This window comes from Canis lupus, chromosome X, assembly GCF_048164855.1.
Source record: "Canis lupus baileyi chromosome X, mCanLup2.hap1, whole genome shotgun sequence".
NCBI lineage: Eukaryota > Metazoa > Chordata > Mammalia > Carnivora > Canidae > Canis > Canis lupus.
The window spans coordinates 66319963-66343634 of NC_132876.1; the positions used below are offsets into that span (position 1 = coordinate 66319963).

Sequence of the window (23672 nt, forward strand, 5' to 3'; positions counted from 1 at the left end):
AAGGCAGCCTCTGAATGCTAAAAGGAGAAGAGACAGAAGGTAATTAGTGGGATCTGAGCCTTTGCAACAGAATTGTGGGAAGCAATGTGGAATAATAGAAGGAGCATAGGTTGGAAGACTTCACTTTAGACTTAGTTTTCCTTTAGCTAACTGTTGTCTAGGCTTTACATATATTTCTCACATATTTATGTGCCTTTAGGGTAAGGATTAAGGTTAATGTTTGTACCATCTAACATACCTAGCACACAGTCGATGTTCAGTTGAATCACTCTAGGACCTCAACTGTGCTGTACCTGCCTTCCCTGCCCAATTTCTCTATACTTTAGGTTTAGGTCTTGTTTCTACCACTTCCTAGCTTTGAGGCCTTGGGTGGTTTTCTTAACTTCTCTGATTATTAGTTTGTTTCACCTTACAGAAAAGACACAGAATACTTGCTTTATGGTATTATTGCGCAGATTAAATAGAATAATAGATATGAAACATTTTACAACCTAAAAAGTACTGTGAAAAATGTAAGGTGGCTTTATCATATTAGTCAAGAAATATCAGAAAGCAAAAAAAATTTATCACATCTGTGAACTATGCTTCCAAACAGATTATGCTGTGTCATTCTAGATCCATTTTATAGACCCAGGTTTGCTTAGATTCAGCTCATTTGGACACTCTGGTTAAAGTTAACATTAGGAAAGAAAAAGTCTAATTTTTATCTGTGTTTGATACAAAGGCCAATAACCATCCCATCACTTGAATGTCATTCATTTTCCTTTGGTATTTTGGTGAAATTCCCAAAAGTACACCCATGAATAATTAAACGACACTGGTTCTGGTAGAAGTAGTACATTAAAAGCAATTACTAAAATATTAAAAACTTAGATCAAAACTGAATCTACATTCTCTCAGCCATTTCAAAGCATAAACTATATAAATCTGTGTTCTAAATTACCCAAAGGAAATGTTTTTGGGGAATCAAGAAGCAAGGATTTACTGATCCCTTGTGGCATGTCCAGCTCTGCTAGGGGCACAGTGGGTGGTAGATGTAAAATCCTGAAAGACTGCTTTCCAGTAGCTCATATTCTGGTTGGGTCCACAAAACATAGGAAAAATAAGGTTATTTCTTTTGTGGTATGGAGCTTAAGAGGTACAGTTTAAAGAGGCAAAGAAGAAGGCAGAGAGACCTTGCCTGTCTTAGGATAGTAAGCATGGCAAGTGCTGTGCATGGTGCTAGGTAAGGCTGCTGAGGTAAGGTTGAGTCAGATTATAGAAGTCCTTGAAAGCCTTGTAGAAGAGACTGGATTTGGTATGATTAGCAGTGGTGATTCATTGTGAGTTCCTGAACCAGAACACTGAAAAAAGAATAGTGTGTTAGGAAGCAATGAGCAGGTTGAAATATAGGCAGGCACCTACTACCAAAAACTCATTTGTTTGCTCCCCTTGTAGGATGTAGTAGTAGGCATGGAGAAAACTATGGAAAACAAGATGTGGCTAAAGAAATGATAACAAGGACAATGGGGGTCAGAAAGTTAGAAGACATCTCATTTAATCAGTCAGAACTCTGGCATCAGGTGACTTTTATGAAAAAACATTTCTGTCAGAAACAAATATTTAAGATTAAGTAGTTTATAGGCTTTAAGTGTAGTGGGTTCCCCAACAGTAGATTAGCAGATGCACAAGAATGTATCAATGATATTAAAGACAGTGTAATGGAAAATACCCAAGCCGAATAGCAAAAAGAGGAAAAAAATTAATTAGGACAGGTTAAGGGATTTCTTAGACAACATCAAGTAAACACATTCACATTATCAAGGTCCCAGAAGAAGGAGAGAAAAAAGGGGGCCAAAAATTTAGTTGAAGAAATAATAGCTGAAAACATCTTTAACCTAGTGAAGGAAATAGACATCCAAATTCAAGAAGCACAGAGTTCCCAACAAGATGAACTCAAAGATTTCCACACCATGACATATCATAGTAATTAAAATGTCAAAGGTTGGGATTCCTGGGTGGTGCAGCGGTTTGGCGCCTGCCTTTGGCCCAGGGCGCGATCCTGGAGACCCGGGATCGAATCCCACGTCAGGCTCCCGGTGCATGGAGCCTGCTTCTCCCTCTGCCTGTGTACACTCTGCCTCTCTCTCTCTGTGACTATCATAAATAAATAAAAATTTTAAAAAAATAAAATAAAATAAAATGTCAAAGGTTAAAGATGAGGAGAAATTTAAAAAGCAGCAAGAGAAAAGCCAAAAGTTTACATACGAGGCCACCCCATAATGCTATTAGCTGATTTTTCAGCAGGAACATTGCAGACCAGAAGGGAGTGGTATGATACTGCAAAATGCTGAAAAGAAAAAGAAAAACTAGCAACCAAAAATACTTGACCTATCATCCAGAATTAAAGGAGAAATAAATACTTTCCCAGAAAAACAAAAGTTAAAGAAGTTTATTGCCAGTAAAACAGCCTTGTTAGAAATGTTAAGGGGACTTAATAGAAAAGAAATGGCCATATTTATGCATGAGAAAATTATGAATAAAATATATAAAATATGATAGCATATATATAAAAAGTGGAAAGGGTGTAAAAAAAGTGTTTAAGAATTTGAACTTAATTAAATGACCATCACTTAAGCCTGCTATACACTTTGGATGTTATATATAAACCTTATGGTAACCACAAAAGGAAACCTATAATAGATCCAAAAAATAAATAGAAAGCCAAATATAACACTATAAAAACACTACAGAAATTACAAAGAAAGAGAAAAAGAAGAAGAAGAAGAAAGGAACAAAGAACTGCAGAATAACCCGAAAACAATTAACAAAATGGCAATAAGTACACACCTACCAATAATTACTTTAAATGCGAATGGACAAATATTCCAGCCAATGGTGTAGGGTAATAGAATATATAAAAACCAATACCCATCAATATGTTTAAAGGTACTCACCACAGAGCTAAAGAGAGACAGACTGAAAGTCAAGGAATGGAAAAACATTTACCATACAAATGAAAGTGAAAAAAAAAACTCAAGGTAACAATACTTATATCAGACAAATAGAATTTAATACAAAGACTATAGAGGAGGAGCTGGAAGCGGAGTAGGAAGACTGTATCCTTGCCTCATCCCACAAATACAACTAGATAACTATCAATCATCGTAAATACTAGAAATCAACCTGAAGACTGGCAGAACAAACATCACAACTAAAGGTAGAGAAGAGGCCACAGATAGGAAGTGTGGAGACGCAGTTAGGAGAGAAATGGATCATGGGTGCTATGGTAAGGAGGGAACCATGATAGAGGAGAAGGGCAAGAGAGACAGGCACATGGGGGAGCTCTCACAGGGAAGACAAATCCCCATAGGAATTGGCTTGGAAAGTGAGAGGGGCTGAATTTTGTGAGTTCCTACAATCAGTGTGGCTTAAAGCCTGGAGTTCTAAAGGTGACATGGATAGAGTCCAGAGGACATTGGGCTGCTCTTGACAGAAAGCAGGAGAAATATACAGCATGGAAATAGCAATCTGATGAGAGCCTGGGACATGAAGTAGGGATGTTATTTGCTCATTTCAGAGTGTGTCCCAGAAGGGTAGTGTTCACAGAGAGATCCCTCCAGGGACATAGGAACTGGCTGGCACCAATTCTCTCCCCTGTCCCTCAGCATAAGCAGAGAGCGACCTGCAGGAACCAGGGCAACACACACACACTGTCTATTTAACTTACTTAAACCAAGCCCCACCCCCACCCCCATGCTCTGGTGGAACTGCCCTTCCCAGTGACACTTGCCTCAGTCCCAGTACAGTGGGCCCCCTCCCCCACAAGACTGGTCCAAAACTTTACATATCCTGATAAAAGAATTTTGAAAGCCTCCAATTCCAGCAGCAGTGATAACAGGTCTCATTTCATAAGCAGGCCAGAGTAAACATAGTTAAAACATGCTACATTTAACTCAGGGAACAAACACTGCCCACAACAGACAAAGAGAGCCTGTGCAGTTGACTGGACTGAAGGATAAAGCAGCCAGAACACAAAAGCAGAGCACATGCAGAACACATTTGAGACACTCCCTGAACCACCAGGCCCTGGGGAACAGGAGTCGTTATACAGCAGGGCACTATAGGACCTCTTCTTCATAAGGCCATTACCCTCAAAAACAGGAAACATAGCTGACCTTCCTAACATGGAGGAACAGGCACAGAGACTCATATAAAATGGGTAGACAGAGAAATTTATTCCAAATAAAAGAACAGAAAAGGCCATGGCCAGAGATCTAAGTAAAACAGATATAAGTAAAATACCTAATTGGACAATTTAAAGCAAAACTTATAAGGATACTAACTGGACTGAGAAAAAAATAGAACTCATCAGTGAGACCCTTCTCATACAGATAAAAGAGTTAAAAAAGAGTTAATCAGAGATGAAGAATGTAATGAGATCGGAAACAGGTTTGACGCAATGAACAGCAGGTGGGAAGAAGCAGAGGAATGCACTAGTGATATAGGAGACAAAATAATGGAAAATAATGAAGCTAAACAAAAGAGACAATTATGGAACACAAGAATTGACTCAAGAGAACTCAGTGATTCCATCAAAATTAATAACATTTCTATTATAGGAGTGCCAGACGAAGAAGATAGAGAAAAGGGGGCAGGAAATTTATTTGAAGAAATAATAGCTGAAAACTCCCCTAATCTAGGGAAGAAACAGACATCTATCCAGGAGGAACAGAGAATTCCCATCAAAATCAACAGAAGCAGACCAACACCAACGCATATTGTAATTAAACTTGCAAAATATAGTGACAAAGAAAAAATCTTAAAAGCAGCAAGAGAAAATAAGTCCTTTACTTATAAGGGAAGACCCATAAGGCTAGCTGAAGATTTATAAACAGAAACTTGGCAAGCCAGAAGGGAGTGGCATGATATATTCAAAGTGCTGAATGGGAAAATCTGCTGCCAAGAATATTCTATCCAGAAAGGCTATCATTTGGAATATAAGGAGAGATAAAAAGTCTCCCAGACAAAACCAAAGGAGTTCCACAAAATCAGCCCTGCAAGAAATACCAAAGGGGACTCTTTGAGTGCTCAAGAAAGACCAAAAGTGACAAGGAGAAGTAAGAATCAGAAAAAATCTCCAGAAATAATGACAAAACAAACACTAAGACGGCATTATATAGATACCTATCAATAATTACTTTAAATGTTTATGTACTCAATGCTCCAATCAAAAGACTTAGGATGTCAGAATGGATTAAAAAAAGACCCCTCTATACACTGCCTACAAGAGACTCACTTTAGACCTAAACACCTGCAGATTCAAAGTGAGGGGATGGAGAAACATTTATCATGCAAATGCATGTCAAAAGAAAGCCAAGGTAGGAATATTGATGTTAGACAAAATAGACCTTAAAACAAAGACTGTAAAAAGAGGTAAAGAAGGACACTATATAATAATAAAGGGGGAAATCTAACAACAAGATCTAACAACTGCAAGTAAGTATGCATCCAACATAGAAGCAGCAAAATGTATAAAACAATAACAAATACAAATGAACTAATTGATAATAATGCAATAATAGCAGGGGACTTTTACACCCCACTTAAATCAATGGACAGATCACCTAAACAGAAAATCAACAAGGAAACAATGGCTTTGAATGACACACTGGATCAGATGGACTTAACAGATACATACAGAACATTTCATCTTAAAACAGCAGAATATACATTCTTTTCAAGTGCATATGGGACATTCTTGAAAATAAATCACATATCAGCTCACAAAACTGGCTGCAATAAATACAGAAAGATTTACACTTACCATGCATCTTTTCTGACCACAACATTATGAAACTTGAAGTCAACCAAAAGAAAAAAATTTAGAAAGACCACAAATACATGAAAGTTAAGCAACATGCTACTAAACAATTAATGGGTCAACTAGGAAATCAAAGAAGAAATTTTTAAAATGTAAGCAAAAGAAAATGAAAACACAACAGTCCAAAATCTTATGGGTACAGCAAAAGGGGTCCTAAGTGGAAAGTATATAGCAACACAGGCCCACCTCAAGAAGCAAAAAAAAAAAAAACTTAAATGAACAACCTAAGCCTACACCTAAAGGAGTTAGAGAAAGAACAACAAATGAAGCTTACACCCATCAGAAGGAAGGAAATAATAAAGACTAGAGCAGAAATAAACTATATAGGAACTGAAAAAAAAGATCCAGATCAATGAAACCAGGAGATGTTTTTTTGAAAACACTAATAAATTTGATAAACCCCTAGCCAGAAAGAGAAAGGAGACAAATTAATAAAATCAGAAATGAGGAGAAATAACAACCAACACCACAGAAATACAAACAATTATAAGAGAATATTATGAAAAACCATATGTCAACAAATTGGACAACCTGGAAGAATTGGATAAAATCCTAGAAGCAGATAAAGGGCCAAAAGTGAAACAGGAAGGGGTAAAAAAAAACTTGAACAGACCAATAGCCAGCAAAGAAATTGAGTTAGTAATAAAAAAAAAAAGTTTCAACAAACAAAAGTCCAGGGCCACATGCCCTCACAGGTGAATTCTATCAAATATTTAAGAAGAGTTAGTATCTATTCCTCTCAGTCTATTCAAAAAAATAGGAAAGGAAGGAAAACTTCCAAGTTCATTCTGAGGCCAGATTTACCCTGATACCAAAATCAGATAAAGACTCTACTAAGAGAAAACTATAGGCCAATATCCCTGATGGACATGGATATGAAAATCCTCAATAAAATACTAGCAAACTGAATCCAACAATACATTAAAAGAATCATTCACCACGATCAACTGGGACTTATTCCTGGGTTTCAAGTGTGGTTCAGTATTCAAGAATCAATCAAGGTGATACACTACATTAATTAAAGAAAGGATAAGAATCATATGATCATTTCAATAGATGCAGGAAAAGCATTTGATGAAGTACAACATCTATTCATGTTAAAAACCCACAGCAAAATAGATTTAGAGGGGACATACCTCAATATAAAAAAGACCATCTATGAAAAATCTGCAGCTATTATAATCATGAGTGGGGAAAAACTGAAAGCTTTTCCTCTACAGTCAAGAATACAACAGAAATGTCCCCTCTCACCCTATTATTTTACATAGTACTGGAAGTCATGGCAATAGCAATCAGACAACAAAAGGGAAAAAAATAATCCAAATCAGCAAGGAAGAAGTCAAACTTTCACTATTTGCAAATGACACAATACTCTATATAGAAAACCCAAAAGATTCAACCAAAAAACTGCTAGAAATGATACATGAATTGAGTAAAGTTGCAAGATACAAAATCAACCTACAGCAATCTCTTGCACATCTGTACACCAATAATGAAGCAGCAGAGAAAAAAATTAAGGAATAAATCCCTTTTACAATTGCATCAAAGCCAATAAGATACTCAGGAATAAACCTAAGCAAAGAGGTGAAAGACCTGTACTCTGAAAACTATAAAACATTGATGAAAGACATTGAAGATGACAAAGAAATAGAAACATTCCATGATTATAGATTGGAAGAACAAATATTATTAAAATGTCTATACTACCAAAGGAATCTACACATTTAATACAATCTCTATCAAAATACCAACATTATTTTTCAGAGAGCTACAAATTGTGTGGAACTCCAAAAGATCTTGAATAGCCAAAGCAACCTTAAAAAAAAGCAAAGCTGGAGGCATCACAATTCCAGAATTCAAGTTATATAACAAAGCTGTAAAAATCAAAATAATATGTTACTGGCAAAAAAAAAGACACATCGATCAATGGAACAGAATAGAAATCATAGAAATAAACCCACAAGTATATGGTCAATTAATCTTTGACAAAGCAGGAAAGAATATCCAATGGGAAAAAAGTCAGTTTCCTCATCAACTACATCTAAAAGAGTAAAACTGGATCACTTTGTTACACCAAGCACAAAAATAAATTCAATATAGATAAAAGACCTAAATGTGAGACCTTAAATCATAAACCTTCTAGAAGAGAACATAGGTAGTAACCTCTTTGACATTGGTCATAGCAAGTTTTTTCTATATATGTCTCTTGAGGCAAAGGAAACAAAAGCAAAAATAAATTATTGGGACTTCATCCAAATAAAAATCTTCTGCACAGCAAAGGAAACAACACAACTTAAAGGCAACCTATGGAATGGGAGAAGATATTTGCAAGTGACACATCCAGTAAAGAGTATCAAAACATATAATGATGTCATGAAACTCAATACCCAACAAACAGATAATCCAATATAAAAATAAGCTGAAGATATGAACAGACATTTCTCCAAAGATATCCAGATGGCAAACAGTTATGTGAAAGGATGTTCATCATCAGTTTGCATCAGAGAAAGGCAAATCAGAACCATAATGAGATACCTCACACCTGTCACAATGACTAAAAACAATCACAATGAACAATAACACAATGAACAACAGTTGTTGGCAAGGATGTGGAAGAAAAGGAACACTCATGCAGTGTTGGTGGAAATGCAAACTGGTACAGCTACTGTGAAAAATAGCATGAAGGTTATTCAAAAAGTTAAAAATAGAACTACCCTATGATCCAGCAATCACACTACGGTATTTACCCAAAGAATACAAAAATACTAATTCAAAGGGATACATGCACTCTGATGTTTATAGCAGTATTTCCTACAATAGCCAAATTATGGAAAGAGCCCAAATGTTTATTGACTGTTGAATGGATAAAGAAGATGTGGCATATATATACAATGGAATATTACACCACCATACAAAAAGAATGAAATCTTGCCGTTTGTAATAACATGGATGATGTTAGAGAATTTTATGTTAAGTGAAATAAATAAGTCAGTCAGAGAAAGACAAATAGCATACGATTTCACTCATGTGTGGAATTTTGTAAACAAAACAAATGAGCAAAGGGAAAAAAGAGAGACAGGTACAAACCAAGAAACAGACTCTTAACTATGGAGAACAAACTAGGTTGCCAGAGAGGGATGTGGTGGAATGGCTGAAATAGATGATGGGTATTAAGAAATGCACTTGTGATGAGCATTGGGTGTTGCATGGAATTGTTGGGTCACTAAATTGTACTCTTGCAGTTTATGTTACACTGTATGTTAACTAGAATTTAAATAAAAACTTTAAAAAAGGAATATATTGGGGAAAATATAGTGAACAAGGCAAATACAAACCATATTCTTAATTATAAAGAACATGCTGATGGTTACCAAAGGGGTGGAGGATGGGGGGAATGAGTGAAATAGGCGATGGGGAGTAAGGAGTGTACTTAAGATTAGCACTGGATGACTTTGGAATTGTTGAATCACTCTTTCATACATCTGAACTAATATTGCACTGAATGTTAACTAATTGGAATTAAAATATAAAGTTACAAGACCAAAAAAAAAAAAAGCCAGAAGCATTACAATTCTAGATTTCAAGACATGCTACAAAGCTATAGCAATTGAAACAGTACGGTATTAGCACAAAAATAAACACATAGAGTAATATTCCATTGTATACATAAACCACATCTTCTTTATCCATTCATCTTTCGTTGGACACCGAGGCTCCTTCCACAGTTTGGCTATCGTGGCCATTGCTGCTATAAACATCGGGGTGCAGGTGTCCCGGCGTTTCATTGCATCTGTATCTTTGGGGTAAATCCCCAACAGTGCAATTGCTGGGTCATAGGGCAGGTATATTTTTAACTCTTTGAGGAACCTCCACACAGTTTTCCAGAGTGGCTGCACTCAGCTATTAGAAATGACAAATACCCACCATTTGCTTCAACGTGGATGGAACTGGAGGGCATTATGCTGAGTGAAGTAAGTCAGTCGGAGAAGGACAAACATTATATGTTCTCATTCATTTGGGGAATATAAATAATAGTGAAAGGGAATATAAGGGAAGGGAGAAGAAATGTGTGGGAAATATCAGAAAGGGAGACAGAACGTAAAGACTGCTAACTCTGGGAAACGAACTAGGGGTGGTAGAAGGGGAGGAGGGCGGGGGGTGGGAGTGAATGGGTGACGGGCACTGGGGGTTATTCTGTATGTTAGTAAATTGAACACCAATAAAAAATAAATTAAAAAAAATAAAAATAAAAAAATAAACACATAGAACAATGAAAAAGAAGACAGAGTTCAGAAATAAACCCACAGTTATACGGCCCATTAATCCATGGAGGCAAGACTATTCAAAGGGGAAAAACAGTCTCTTCAATAAATGGTGCTGGGAAAACTGGAGAGCTACCTGCAAAAGAATGATATTGGATCACTTTATAACATCATACAGAAAAATAAACTGACAATTAAAGATCTAAATGTGAGATTTGAAACCATAAGAATCCTAGAAGAGAACACAAGCAGTAATTTCTCTGATACCAGCTTTAGCAACCTTTTTCTAGATATCTCCTGAGGCAAGGGAAATCAAAGCAAAAATAAACTATTAAGACTATCTCAAAATAAAAAAGCTTCTGCATAGCAAAGCAAACAATCAACAAAACTGAAAGATAACATACTGACTAGGAAAAGATACTTGCAAATGGCATGTCTGATAAAGGGTTATTACCCAAAATATATGAAGAATTGGTACAACTCAACACCAAAAAAAAAAAAAAAAAATCCAATTAAAAAGTGAGCAAAAGACATGTACAGACATTTCTCCAAAAAGACATATAGATGGTCAACAGAGACATGAAAAGATTCTCAACACCACTCAGGGAAATTCAAATCAAAGCTACAATGAGATATCACCTCATACCTGTCAGAATGGCTAACATAAAAAACACAGGAGGGCAGCCCCAGTGGCGCAGCGGTCTAGCGCCGCCTGCAGCCCAGGGCGTGATCCTGGAGACCCTGGATCGAGTCCCACGTCAGGCTCTCTGTATGGTGCCTGCTTCTCCCTCTGCCTCTCTCTGTCTCTATGAATAAATAAATAAAATCTTTAAAAAAAAAACACAGGAAACAACAAGTGTTGGTGAAGATGTGGAGAAAAAGGAACACTCATACTGGGAGTGCAAACTGGGGAATGCAAACTGGGGCTCCCTCACTATGGAAGACAATATGGAGTTTCCTCAAAATATATTAAATTATATATTAAATTTCTCTATATATTAAATATATAACTACCATATGACCCAGTAGTCACACTACTGGGTTTTATTTATACCAAGAATATAAGAACACTAAATTGAAAGGGTATATGCTCCCTTATTTTTTTGCAGTGGTATTTACAATAGCTAAATTATGGAAGCAGTCCAAGTGTCCATTGATAGGTGAATGGATGAAGTAGAAGTGGTATATATATTCAATGGAGTATTATTCAGCCATAAAAAAGAATGAAATCTTACTATTTGCAGGAACATGGATGGAGCTAGCCAGTATAATGGTAAGTGAGGTAAGTCAGTCAGAGAAAGACAAATACCATATGATTTCACTCATGTGGAATTTAAGAAACAAAACAAAGGGGGAAATAGAGAAGATACCAAGAAGTAAACACATTTTTAAAAATTTATTTATTTATTTATTTATTTATTTATTTATTTTTATTTAAGAGAGACTGTGTGTGGGTGGGGGGGGAGGAAGAAGGATAAGCAGACTCCACACTAAAGGCAGAGCCCCATACAGGGCTTGATTTCAACACCCTGAGATCATGACCTGAGCTGAAGCCAAGTATCCAATGCCTAACTGACAGAGCCACCAAGGCACCTGCAGACTCTTTTTAAAATTCATGTTAACATATAGTTTAGTGTTGGTTTCAGGATAGAATTTAGTGATTCATCACTTACATATAACACTCAGTGCTCATCCCAACAAGTGCCCTCCTTAATGCCCATCACCCATTTAGTCCATCACCCCACCCATGTCCCCTCTAGCAACCCTCAGTTTGTTCCCTATAGTTAAGAGTCTCTTATGGTTTGCCTCGCTCTATGTTTTTATCTTATTTTATTTTTCTTTCCCTTGCCCTATGTTTATCTGCCTTGTTTCTTAAATTCCACATTTGAGTGAAATCATATGCTATTTGTCTTTCTCTGACTGAATTATTAGCATAATGCACCCTAGTTCCATTCATGTCATTGCAAGTGGCAAGATTTCATTCTTTTTGGTGGCTGAATAATATTCCATTGCATATGTAGATCACTTCTTTATTCATTCATCTATTGATAGACATCTGGGCTTTTTTGATAGTTTGGCTATTGTAGATAATGCTTCTATAAACATTGGGGTGCACATACCCCTTCGAATTTGTATTTTTGTACTCTTTGGGTAAATATCTAGTAGGGCAATTGCTGGATTTGTAGGATAGTTCTATTTTTAACTTTTTGAAGAACCTCCATACTGTTTTCCAACGTGGTTGCACCAGTTTACATTCCCGCCAACAGTGCAAAATGATTTCCCTTTCTCTGCATCCTCACCAACATCTGCTGTTTCCTGAGTTGTTATTTTTAGCCATACTGGCAAGTGTGAGTTGATATCTCATTGTGGTTTTGATTTGTATTTCTCTGATGATGAGTGGTGTTGAGCATTTTTTTTCATGTGTCTATTAGCCATTTGTATGTCTTCTTTGGAGAAAAGTCTGTTCATGTCTTCTGCCCATTTCTTAACTGGATTATTTATTTTGGGGTTGTTTATTTTGATGAGTTCCTAATAGATTGGATACTGGCCCTTTATCTGATATATCATTTGCAAATATAAGAAGCAAAATCTTAATTATACAGAACAAATTGATGGTTATTACAGGGGAGAGGGATGAGGAGATGGGTGAAATAGGTGATGGGAATTAAGGAGTGTACTTGTGATGAGTACCAGGTGATGTATGAAATTGTTTAATCACTCACACATCTGAAGCTAATAAAACACTTTATGTTAACTAACTGGAATTTAAATAAAAACATTTTAAAAAAAGAATCTAAACAAAGGGACAAAAGAGACAAAGAAAAAACAAACTCTTAACTGTAGAGAACAAACAGATGTTTATCAGCAGAGAATTGGGTGGGGCCGGTAGGAGAAAGAGATTAAGAGTACACTTATGATGAGCACTGAGTAATAAATGGAATTGTTGAATCACTATATTGTACACCTGAAACTAATATAATGCTGTATGGTAACTATGCCAGAATTAAAATAAAATAAAAATAATAACAGTAAAAGGTAAACTATTGGGACTATGTCAAAATATAAAGCTTTCGTACAGCACAGTAAACCATCAATAAAACAAAAAGCCTACTGATTGGGAGAAGATATTTGCAAATGATATATCCAATAAGGGATTAATTTCCAAAATAAAGAAAGAACTGCTACAATTCAACACCAGGAACAATCTAATTAATAAATGGGCTGAGGACTTGAATTGATATTTTTCTAAAGGAGACATGTAGATAGATGGCCAACAGATATGTGAAAAGATGTTCAACATCACTAATCATCAGGGAAATGCAGATCAAAACCATCTTTCACTTGTCAGAATGGCTAAATCAAAAAGATGAGAAATAAGCAGTTTTGGCAATGATGTACAAAAAGAACTTTCATGCACTATTGTTAGAAATGTAAACTGGTATGGCTACTATGGAAAAGAGTATGGAGATTCCTCAAAAAATTATAATTTTTAAAAAAGATTTATCTATTTATTCATGAGACACACACAGAGAGAAAGGCAGAGACACAGGCAGAGGGAGAAGCAGGCTCCATGCAAGAAGCCTGATATGGAACTCGATCCCGAGATTCTGGGATCACTCCCTGAGCCAAAGGCAGACGCTCAACTGCTGAACCACCCAGGCGTCCCTCCTCAAAAAATTAAGTAGAACCATATGATCCAATAATTCTACTACTGGGTATTTACCCAAACAAAACAAAAACACTAATTCAAAAAGATATATGCACCCCTATGTTTGTTGCAGCATTATTTATAATATGCAGATATGGAAGCAACCTAAGTGTCCATTGATAAATGATAGCTAAGGAATATATGTATAGTATATTCTTTCTCTCTCTCTCTCTCTTTCTACACACACACACACACACACACACACACACACACAATGGAATAGTATGCAGCCATTAATAAGGATGAGATCTTGCCATTTGTGACAACTTGGATGGACCTAGAGGGTATTATGCTAAAGAAGGTAAGTTAGACTGAGCAGACAAATACCATATGATTGCACTCATATGTGGAATCTAAAAGAAAATCAAATGAATAAACAAACAAAAAGCAGAATCAGACCTATAAACAGAGAACAAACTGATGGTTGCCAGAAGGAGGGGGTGGAGTAGTTAGGCAAAATGGGTGAAGGGTAGTGGACAATACAGGCTTCCAGTTACGGAATAAATAAGTTACAATGTGGGCTGAAGGATACAACATAGGGAATATTTTCAATGATATTGTAATAGCATTGTGTGGTGACTGATGGTAGCTACACTTATGAGCATAGCATAACATGTGGACAACTTGATTCACTATTTTATAACCTGAAACTAATGTAAAATTATGTGTCAACTATATTCAAAAATTTTTAAAGATTTATTTATTTTGGAGAGTGAGAGAGAGAGAGAGAGAAGCAGACTCCCCACTAAACACTCAGGGAGCCCAATGTGGGGCTCAATCTCATGACCTTGAGGTCATGACCTGAGCTGAAGGTGGATGCTTAACCAACTGAGCCACCCAGGTGCCCCTCAAATTTTTTAAAGAAAAAATGTATTCAATTCCCAGAGTTGAATCAGTGAATGGCTTCTGCACCTGATCTGTTTTCAGTAGCAAGCATGTGCAAGAATTTCTCTTCTCTAGGCTTTCCCATAGCTGGCAGACCTAGCATTTATGTGATTATGACTGAATTAAAACAAATGTCTCTATTGTCTCTGAGGAGAAATTAAGAAAGTGCCAGAAATGAACAAAATATGGGTACAAAAAGACTTTAAAGGAAAAGGAAGTTATGTGAAGATAAGAGAAAAATATTGAAGTAGCAGTTCTTTTTTCAAAAAATTCAGGTATGGTTGGCACACAGTATTAGTTTTGTGTGTACAACATAGTGATTGAACAATTATATACATTATGAAATGCTTACCACAATAAGTATAGTTATCATCTGTTACCATATATGGTTATTACCATATTATTAACTACATTCTATATGCTGTATTTACTCAGAAAACTACTGTTCACTTTTATACACACACACACACACACACATCTCTTTCTTCTATTAAAATTTCTGCATATGACTTGAACATATTGGCCTAGAAGGATAGTAATAAGGCTCTGTGACTTTTAGCAAGTTACTTAGACTCTCTGAGAAGCTTTAGTTTTCTCATTTATAAAATAGCAATGCTAATTCCTACCTACTTTATAGGGCTTTTTAAAGAGTTAAATGCAAATCAATATAAAGCTTCTAGTACATAGTAAGAGATGCATAAATGTTAATACCCTTTTCATTAGACATCATGAAGTGATAGATTAGCTTAGTGTTGGGACTTACTTACATTCATCTAAAGGTAGCAAAGTTTTCCCCAGCTTGCTGTTTAAGTAGTTGCTAATGTTTAGAATTTAACCCAGTTGCATTAGCAGCTGCTTAAATAGCAGTCTGGTTCTCAGTTCACATATCTGCCTACAACTGGATTGAGGTTACATTGGGGGAAGGGTCAGCAGCTAGCAAATCCAATGTATAACTTGTTCCAGGGAAATACTTTATTTTTGCCCTTAAAATTTTGACTTATTCATTGTAATACAAGGTAATCCTGCTCTCTAGGAATAAAGTGAGCCCATGTCTAAAGGTGATGTGACTCCAGTTTAATTGGTTTGAAATCTACATCCCTATATTTCCTCATGAGCCTTGACTATGGTGTGACTTCACTTGGCAGACCTCAAAAGAGAATGAAAGATATCATATGAGAAGTGTTGACAGTGAGAGCTGTTTATTGCCATTCACCTGCGAGAGCTGTCTATGCCACCTGTTCATGCATATCAGACACATGAACACTCTCCTTTTATTTGCAGTACATGGAGCAATGATGGCATGCTCATATTTTGAGAGAAATTCCCCTTCTGCTTGGATGAATTTCCTTCTCTGTTCAACAGGGCCAGGATTTTATCTAAGGGAGTACAAAGGCCACCAGGCCTTTTCCAGGTAAAGTACTCTATACATCTTGCCCCCTTGCCCTTGATCACTTTTATGGTTAAATAAATAAATGTGATTTTAAGTATAAATAAATTGTACAGAAAATACCAAAGTAATCACTTAGCTGCAGTTAAGTGTTTAGAAATCACTTGCTCTAGAGTGCCACCTAATTATCCTTAGTAATTTAGTAGATAATACAATGCTTAGTCTGCTGTGGTCCCTCTATCAAAATGGGATCAAATCACAATATTGCCTTATCACTCCAAAGCATCTGGGTGACAACTGGTGACTGTAGAAATTTTAGATAGTGTCAGCAGCTAGAGCTGCTACTCTAAGGTGACACGATTGAGCCCTGGTATATTCAAGTTGGAAGCCGAGGTAAAAAATAGCAACAGACTTTATTATTTTAACACACCTGAAAAATTTTCCAAGTTTCCATCCCCATTGATTGGAAAACTCCAGTTCCTTACTCTCAGTTCTTCATATTCCAGGAATGCAAGAATGCTTCTCTGGCAGAGCAAACTCAGTACTGAGCAAAGCATTACCAAAATGACAGGCTCTAAACTGATTCTATGATGTGTTTATAAATAGCAATTTTTATTAGATAGTCTCAGTACGGGTTCTGAATTATTAATTACTTGATTACATTTTGGACCCTGTCTTTATAATGGGGCTTTCACCTTTTCAAGTCCAGGCATCCTGACAAAAACAAAAACAACAACAACAAAACACCAATTCGGACAAACTGTAGGGCAGGGTGGAGATAGGAATACTCTATCTGAATGGAGCACAATTATTTCAAAACTGTTGTAAATATGTTGAAACATTTTGTGAGCAGAAGAGATGGATGACAGTGCAAAACTGATTGAGACAAGAAAATTGGAAAAATAAGTGGAGCAAAAATGGAAAAGCAGGAAGAGGGAAATATAAAAACATGGGTTAAGACAACAATCTCCTTTTTCTCCCCAAAAAACTTGTCATAGCTATCAAGATGATGCTACTTGCCCACAGTCCACAGGAAGACATAATAGTTAACTCATTTGATCTAAGTATGTAATAATATTTTTATCTAGGTATATGCTGAGAACAAATTAAGCTGTCTCTGGCACTGTGAAAAGATCAAAATGTGAATGTGCAGATTTTCTTTTTCTTCATCCCACAACCTAATGATGGCAGATGATAGGAAGCATTTTGCTTTACCTCTCTCTTCTGTGACTCATAAACTCACTATTCTTGCTTTCCTGCTTGTCAGTTTTCTTATCCATAAGTAGAGATGACACTTATTTTTTTGACTCACAGTGTGGTAATCTTCAAGTAAGTATCAGGATGAATGTGATAGTTTTACTAAATTGTAAAGCCCTCTGTAGTCCTGTCACTCTATTCATTTAATCTCTTAATTTCAATTAGAACTAGCAGTGAAAAAATAATATGCATGACTTTCTTGGTTGTGCAAAAATTTGTTCCTGGGTAAGACACTATTGTGTTGTTTATTTTTGTTTTGTTTGTAAGTTTGACCTGACAGAAGTACTTCAAACACTCTCTTGATTGTCTTCAGATTGGCAGTCTACTGCAACCTCCTTTCTCCTTTCCTTCTTACTTTTCTTTCCAGGGAAGTTTTCTATGTAAAGAATTCAACTTAAATGTTTAGGAAAGCATGTTATTCAATTGGAGCTGCCCTATCAGTGTTGGGGTAAGTCAGTCCACTTTTATGGTCCCATCAAAGACTGAAGACTGTGAGCTTTGGAGTAACTCAGTGCTAAGGGTTTTTATTTATTTATTCATGAGAGACACACAGAGAGAGAGGCAGAGACACAGGCAGAGGGAGAAGCAGGCTCTATGCAGGGAGCCCGATGCAGGACTCCATCCCATGACTCTAGGATCAAGCCCCAGGCCAAAGGCAGGCGGTAAATTGCTAGCCACCCAGGGATCCCTCAGTGCTAGGTTTAAATCCTGATTCCCCTCCAGCTGGCTAGGTGGGATGAAAGATCTGCTTAACTTTTTCTGAGTCTCAATTTCCTTACCTATTAACAAAGATAATAATACATATCTCATTAAGACTGTTGTCTAAATTAAAGTAATAAATATATTTAAGGTACTTACTTAGTAGGATATCACTCAATAAATGTTAGTCTCCCTCCCTCTCCATACTGTGGACATAAAAAGCAACCAGCTGAAATTGTGTGGGTGGATCAGTGTAGAATCCCCCACTCCTAGCGGAAGTCTTTCTGAATATGTATCTTAGGAATGGGAAAGGCTACCAGCATCATATCTGAATGCTAGTGACAGAATTATTATAGGTATACATACACAGCAAAGACATCATTTTTAACAGCTGTGTTTGGTTAAGTAACATATTTAAAACGTATAGACTTTAATCTATGGTTTCTCCTGGGATTTCATCACCATTTTATTTACTTTTTTCTGGCTAAAAAGTATAACTGTACCTTGGTTCCCCCTGAATTCCACCCCCCTCCACACACATCCCAGCCATCCCCCCAAGTACTAGCTGCCTTCTCAAAATCTGAATAAGAATCTGGATAAGCATTTGAAGGACATAAGGACAGTGGATACCTGAGGAGCTAAGGAACTCGGGACTTAAAGTTCATGACTTTTTTTCCCTAGAAGGTCCTATTTCCTTCATATCTGCAGGGAACAGCTAGAGATACTACATCAAAGCTTGATTCTTCCTTGTTGCACTGCTGAGTGAGGCAATAAGCAAGACAGAAACTGTCATTAAAGAGGGGAACTGAGTGGGAAAAAATAGAGAGGGAGACAAACCATGAGAGACTTCTAACTCTGGGAAACAAAGGGTTGTGGAAGGGGAGGTGGGTGGGGCGATAGGGTAACTGGGTGATAAGCACTAAAGAAGGCACTTGATGCGATGGAGCACTGGCTGTTATAGTATATGTTGGCAAATTGAATTTAAATTTAAAAATGTAAAAAACAAAATAAATAAAAAATAAACATTAAAAAAGGAAACTGTCATTGAATAAAAGAAGTTAAATGGAGCAGGTAGTGGAAATAGTTTTCTCTTTCACCCAGGAGAGTCTGGAGAAGAAAAATAGCAGAGGCTTTGTCAACTTTCTAGGGGCAGAAACCACTGGTTCCTCTCCCCTCTGTCTTCTCTCTGCACCTAAAAACCCTGATGAATTATGGATTCTACCCCTGGCTCTTTTAACATTTGACAAAATAAGCTTATCAAGACATGAGGTAAAGGCAATATATGGTCACCAGGATAGTCCTGGTGGGGAGGGGCTATCAGGTGGGAAATAAAAAGTAGGATTTATATTAGGGTCATGTAAAACCATCCAGTGTGCAGTGATGGGGCAGTTTGGCTCCATGGCAAAGAACAAAGTTTTTCAATTTAGCAGCCCCCTCCACTCAGCAATACTTTGAAGTCATCAAATAGATGACTCCACTCAGCAATACTTTGAAGTCATCAAATAGATTGTAGAAACTTTACTACTCTTGTTGTTTTTGGTACCACAAAATGTCTTAGAGATCAATAGGAAAGATAAAAGAAGAACCAGACTGCCCCATTCAAGTAGTTCTCCTCTATGAAGCTGTTGAGTTACTTTGAGCACTGGTTTCTGAGCACCCTGTCTTGAACCATTCCAAAATCCTGGGGATTCCACCTCCCAGTTTAAACAATCAAGAATTGTTTAAATGGCATTCTCAGGTGGGAAAGGAGAAGAATATTAGAACTATAACTTTTGATGACCCAGTATGAGCCAGGTGCTGTACTACTTTATATATATAAACTAATTAATTCTCACAGTAACACTATGAGGTAACTATTACTTTTGACATGAGGAAATTGGAGCTCAGAGAGTTTAAATGATGTCCCCAGCATCAAAGCTAAATGACAGAGTTGGGACTAGAAGCCAGCCTGCTTATTTCATTTAATACTAATTAATTTATTTTCCCCACCTGTACTCCTAACCCATCTCTGAAGGAAGATAGCACTATTTAAGTATCAGTTATTATTGTCATTATCACTGTTATTATATCATATACCACTGCCATCTGGAACTGAAGTAGTTGTAGAGAGAAAAAAGGAGAAAAAGAAATGAAACAGATTTGCTTGGTAATGAAACCCAGGATTCCAAACCAACCAATTCTAATGCCAGTCACTACCGCCATCATGCTGAAGCCATTCCCTAGACCACAAAGTGTCTCTTGTCCTGTCAACACATAGGTGAGAACTGAAGATTGTGGACAGTCATGATTTACTGCATGGCTGGCATCCATTTTGTCTTGGAAAACTAGAGCAGCTGTATGCCACTAAATAAGATGTATGAAATCAACATTAAGATATATTTGTTATAAATGCATTAAAACATAGCCAATTAATAGACTATGCAGATGCAAGAGATCATGGGATATTATATAACAGGACTGGGACTGCATTGCTAAGCTAAGAGCAGGTTTTTTTTCTTTTTTTCCCTCTGCCTTTATTTCTTCGTTGTTTCTGAGGAAGCTGTTAGTGTCTTCAAAGCATTGGCATTTGATTTTCATTTTAATTTTCAAGATATGTTTGCACTTAATTGGAAATATGGCGGGTTCACTGTATGTTGTTTTCCTTTTGCAGACCTTGTTTGTAATTGAGTCTGGGCTAAAAGGGAAATAGAAGGGTACAGCAGGTAATAAAATCCAGCCAAGTGGAGTGTCATGTCATTGGGTTTTCAATCTCTGGACAGACCCTGGAGAAATGTGGCAGAGCCTTCCTGGAGAAATCACTTTTTTTTTTTTTTCCAGTTTGGGAAAGGAAGTAGTGCCATGATGTTAAAGGCAAGAACCCTCATCTACCTTAGGCCAATTTACATAACTCTTAGTGGCTTTGAAAAACTGTCATGACTGTGACTGAGAAAAAAAAAATATATGGGTTCTTTAAGCTTTTTTTTTTTTTAACTATAGCATTCCTTCAGTGGCCAAAGCTCCTTGTTCCTGAGAGACTCTCTCTGTCCTTTATAAAAGTGTGCCTCAACATGACTTGAGTCCATGGGCAGGCCATGATCCTTGTTGCTATGGCACTTGGTGTCATAGTGTGGGAATGTCTTCTGTTCTCTTTCTCACACACATGGCTGGGTAGCTTGAGTAGGACCTAATTTTATTGGCTTTGCTGTACGTTCTTTTACATCTTTCTAAAAGCTCCTTGAATTTGTTTCAGATTCGTACAATTGATTTTCTTGTAGTCACACTGAATCATAAAGTATTAAAATTAGAGTCGTCTAGTCTAACTTCTCCATCCAGTGCTTAAATTTGTTCTTTATTGTTACCTGTTGCCCAGCCTTTGCTTGAATATTGCTAGTGGTAGGAAGATTGCTTTTTTTCCCAATGCCCCTCCTTGACCCATTTCATCTTTGGACTTCTCTGTTGATTCATATGTTGAGCTATAGACTTCCTATCTCAAGTAACTTCCCATTGTGGTCTAAATAAACAAGTTTAGTTTCATTATTTTGGTAATAGCTCTTCAAGTATTTGAAGGCAGAAAACACATTTCTTAAACTTTCTTCCCTGAGTTTAACATCAGTTTTGAGTCCCCTTGTTCTCAACATTTTTCTCTAAATGAGTTTCAATTTGTCTATATCCCTCATCAAAGTTGATTAGAACATACATTTGTTCTCTTTCTGCTGCCTTAAAGACATCAAGTGTCCTCTGTTCAATTTTTTCTTTGTATGTCTGTAGGTTAATATTTTTTAATGTTAGGTCATTAGCACTGACAGATGATTTTAACTGAAACACATACCCTCATCTCCCTCTGACCAACTCTCCTCCCTCCCCAGGAGACAAACATTCTAATTTGGCATGACATTATCTGGCCTAACAGTGCCTGGTATATGAAGTGCCCAAAAGGTCATCTTCCATTGTCTCATCTTTCTGAAGTAGTTGAATTAAGTTCAAACTCAGGATGTTTTTGAAATCTTAAATCTCTCTGGGGATGTTTTTCATAACATCTTCAAACTGGATAACACTGCAATAAATGAAGTATGCTGCACTGAATTAAAAGGTTATTTCCCTTGTGTGTCAAGCTAAGAGGTTATTTCCCTCCCATTAGGCCCTGGATGTCTCTGGCTATCAGTATAGCAATCCTGTCTCCATTAGGTTCTTAAACCTCCACTGCTTAGTGAAAACTTTAGCCAGAAAACTACCCATAATACTGAATCCTGAGTGATACCAAGGAAAATAAAAGGCGCTACAGGAAGAATCAGAAATAAACAGAAGAAATAAGGGACTTTTATAAACCAATAACCTGAGTCCAGGTAATCAGAGCCAAAGACCAATGGAAAATAATTATTTGAAGTTAAAAATAAGATTGAAACCTCATATAAGACCAGAGCCAAGCAAAAAATGGACAATGATCAATAACAGGCAGAGTGATACCAGTAAGAATATTGAAAGGTAGCAAAAGGATATATATTCTAAGGGTTAAGATACCCTCAGTTAAAAACAAGGTCACATACTAAGATTACAAGTACTTTTAGTTGTTGTTTTTGTTGTTGTTGTTGTTATTGTTTGAGGATTTTCTATAAAGCCAGAAACTTCTGCTAAGAGTTCTATAAAGTGCTAGGCCGGGCATCTTGGGTGTCTAGCATAATGAAAACAGATAAAATGTGGTGGGTGCTTGCCACAAAAAATTATGCACCAGATAAAAGCAACAGATTAAATATATGCAAGACACATGAATGGGTCTTTAAAACATAATTTATGGTAAAAATTAAAAGAATGAGATGTGTAGCATGATACTGTTTACATAAATTCTAAAAACATACACATAAAATATATCCTTTAAAAGAACACATGCAAAAAAAGATACACATTCACCATATTAGAATAATTATGTATGAAAGAATGTAGAAATAAATGGGAATAAGTGAATAATAGCAAGAAAGAAGCTTTGCTTGGATTACTGATGAATTGAGGAATATGATAACATCAATCCTGTGTGCCTGAGACTAATAAGATAAATAAAATGCTAGGCCATCCTGTACAAATAAAAACAATGACTAGAAACAATGACTGGACAAGTAAGAATAACAGTACTAAGTAGTGGAATTTTCTTTGATAATGAAAATGTTCTGCGTCTATGCCTGCCCAATATGATAACCACTAGCCACATGTGATTAGCACTTGAAATATGACTAATGTTGCAGAAGAACTGAAATTTAATTTACTTATATTTATATTTAAATGGCTACATGTTATTATTAGTGGCTACTGTATTGGAAGTGCAGTTTAGAGGTTGCAAGTGAGCCCAAATATTGGTACAGAAAAGGTAGATGCTGTAGTTGCAGACAACACTCCTTCTAAGAAACACTCAACCCTACCAGTAGATGAGAAGATAGCAAAGGAACCTAAGAAACCCAGGATCATAGGAAAGAACAGCACTCATCCTTGCCTTGTGCAGACTTGTTTTGCTCATCAGTAGGTGTCCCAGAAGCCTGGGAAGATTTTCCCTACTGTGAACTTGGCTGCTGGAAGTAGGAAGAGTCCTACTGCTGCTGTTCAGCAAATGGGGACTTTGAAATTTCACGTGCCATGAGTGTTTCC

The 23672-nt window shown here is 36.6% G+C and overlaps 1 protein-coding gene across 3 annotated transcripts in view; it reads left to right on the forward strand.

Moving 5' to 3' along the window:
• NEXMIF (neurite extension and migration factor) overlaps positions 1-23672 on the forward strand; it is a 133612-nt gene that overhangs the window by 91016 nt on the left and 18924 nt on the right. For 2 of the 3 annotated variants that reach the window (XM_072815125.1, XM_072815127.1), the window contains exon 2: positions 16001-16130. The exons of the other annotated variant lie outside the window; for it this stretch is intronic. The gene's annotated coding sequence lies outside the window, so the exon portion shown is untranslated. The remainder of the gene's footprint in view (positions 1-16000; positions 16131-23672) is intronic. 3 annotated transcript variants of the gene reach the window in all.